Below are 2,864 nucleotides of genomic sequence, written 5' to 3'. Positions count from 1 at the left end.
TAAACAGACAGATACTCTTTTCATGCAGTATGCCTCATGTAAGAACACTTGGTTTATGGTGCAGCATTTAAACGTTACAGTCAACTGGTGGTTTGCAGGTACTGTCTAAAGAATGCATTAAGATTTTCAGAATCAATTTGAACCAATGTTAAGTATTTACCTCCTTGTTTTCGTTTGAAGTTGAAGAGGTCATTATTATTTATAAGGAAATTTCTGATATTGTTTAACACTTTTCTGGTGAGTGGTGCGAACTCATGTAGAGTCCAAATCGAACTGTCTGAGGACTGAGATGAGTACAGGTAAACAAAACAGATTTAAGACCACAGGTTTACTGTATGCAGAGAGCTTTGATAACTACATTTTTTATCGATATAATTGTCTATAGTTACGTATTCCTTGTAATGTTTCCTGGCAAAAGATGTGTGCGTGTGTGTGTGTGCGCGTGCGCCTGTGTGTTGAGTTCTTCGTCAGATACACGTCATAGATAGAGATGATGCTCAACAGGTTTGAATGTTCCATCATTTCGCAATCAGTTGGCAATATTAATCATAACAAATATAGGTATGCATATGTATACAAATACATGTACAGGAAAAATCTGTGCGCATTAAAAGATGTTACCAAGCAAATAAGATATCATTATAAATAAATTATTGTAAAAAATATATTGACATTTTCGCCTCTATAGATTTATCTTCCCTCTATATTTATATAAGTACATAATTACAACAGTTAAAACTGATATTACAATTGCCGCTACTAAAATTGACACTACAAATATTATGACCTCGCCCAAGGCCATCGGATAGAGACCAGTATCCACAATCAAGTGAAATTTTTAATAAAAATATATAACCTGCTAAAACTGCTTTTATGAAAATTAATTTAATTAAATTCAATAAATGTTCTATTCTCTTATTTGCATGACTAGATCGCCCTAAAAAGTTAAAACTGGTAGCATAACTTCATAAAAACGCACATTTTTTTCCCTTTTTTTAACTTAGCATAAAATTCTCAAATAATTTTTTCCATTAGTTCTTTAAATAAATTTACTCGTGTGAAAACCTTTTCACTATATGTGTGTAAGGAGGAGAGAGAGAGAGAGAGAGAGAGAGAGAGACAGAGAGTGAGAGAGAGAGAGACAGACAGACAGATAGACAGAGAGGAAGATTCATATTAGTATAGATATAGATATGCGAACATGCATATATCCATGTATGCATACACTCATACATGCATGTGTGGAATAGCAACACACACGTGCGGAATAGCAACACACATACACACACACACACACACACACACACACACACACACACACACACACACATTATTAGGTAGATAGATTGAAAGAATACCTGTTCACATGCAAACACACAAATACACACAAACATACACCTCTCGAAAGCTGTAAATGTTTCTTTATTATTCTTGGAAAATCTTTGATACATATGTTTGTGTGTGTGTGTGTGTGTGTGCGTGAGTGTGTGTGTGTGTGTGTGCTTGTGTGTGACTCTGTATGCTTTGTATATTTGCATAACTACGTATTTAGAATGACTCATACATATACATAATTAAATGTATACACCCCTATACATACACGTACATACATTCATATACACGTATTAACCATGCACAGATATGTATCTACAATAAGCATATATACACACATGCATGAATATACACAACAAGCATACACAGATAACTATATATGCACGTAATGTATGTAAGTTCTTGCCAATGTATATGCACTTAAAAACAATTTAAGACAAGTTAAACGAATATTTCTGCTTACCAATTTGATTACGTTTTTCTAAATAGCTTTTTAATTTGATTTTTGTTGTTGTTGTTGTTAATATCGTACAGCGTCTACCCACTTCTTCTGTCACTTGTCATACGACAAGTAAATTATTCTATCCCAGCATGCAATATCATCTCACCATCTACGAGTTAGAACCTGAGAAGTAGAATCTCTTGTGATCTAGTTGATATCATTAACTCTTGTCTATCGTTTGTCAATCTTTGGGCCTGACAGCTTTGTCTAACTCTTCGTGTGAATCTCTTCTCTCGACGTATGCGTTGTGTGCGTATGTCTCTTCTCTGAGTAAGGACTTGTGTGCGTGCGTGTGTATATACATACTTCTATACTGATGCAAACCAATCTATGTCTAAAATGTGCGTGGATATGTACTTCTTTATCTACCTACCTACCTACCTACCTACTTATATACATACATACATACATACATACATACATACACACACACACACACACATATATATATATATATAGTAATGTATATATATATATATATATATATATATATATATATATATATATATATTACTAGTTTCAGTCATTAGACTGCGCCCATGCTGGAGCTTCGACTTGAAGGCAAAATAATATGGAACGCTTCACAAATTTGCCTTTCATTTTGCGAAGGGACCACGCTAATCTTCACTTTATCGTTCAAATTTTAGAATACGTACTGCAGTATCTAGCGCAATTTGTCTACGTGTGTGTGTGGGGGGGGGGGGGTTGTGTGTGTGTATGTCTGTGTGTGTGTATTATACATATCCATAAATATCGCTATGTATACGCCTTGCATATGCATGTCTGTTGCATGATTATATATATACATATATATATATATATATATATATATATATATATATATATATAAATTAAAACACAGGGTAAAAATCAGATATTAATTAATATCGATTTATTACAAGGAAGCTAGCACATTGAAAGAATCCGAGAGATTCAGAAAGAATATCTGAGATCTTAGGGGATTAAGGTATATTTATATATATATAAAGTTGACCAGTAAAGTGGACACTTAATATGCTAGAAATAGACC

At 33.5% G+C, this 2,864-nt stretch overlaps 1 non-coding gene across 1 annotated transcript; it reads right to left on the bottom strand.

Moving 5' to 3' along the window:
* Positions 1 to 2,399: 2,399 nt before the first annotated feature.
* On the bottom strand, positions 2,400 to 2,505 carry LOC149136623 (U6 spliceosomal RNA). The gene has a single exon (XR_016241299.1). It is a non-coding gene; the product is annotated as a U6 spliceosomal RNA (small nuclear RNA).
* Between the last annotated feature and the right edge of the window lie 359 nt (positions 2,506 to 2,864).

The sequence above is a fragment of the Octopus bimaculoides genome, chromosome 3 (genome assembly GCF_046866305.1).
Source record: "Octopus bimaculoides isolate indiv1 chromosome 3, ASM4686630v1, whole genome shotgun sequence".
Classification (NCBI taxonomy): Eukaryota; Metazoa; Mollusca; class Cephalopoda; order Octopoda; family Octopodidae; genus Octopus; species Octopus bimaculoides.
This window is presented reverse-complemented; position numbering and strand designations above follow the sequence as displayed.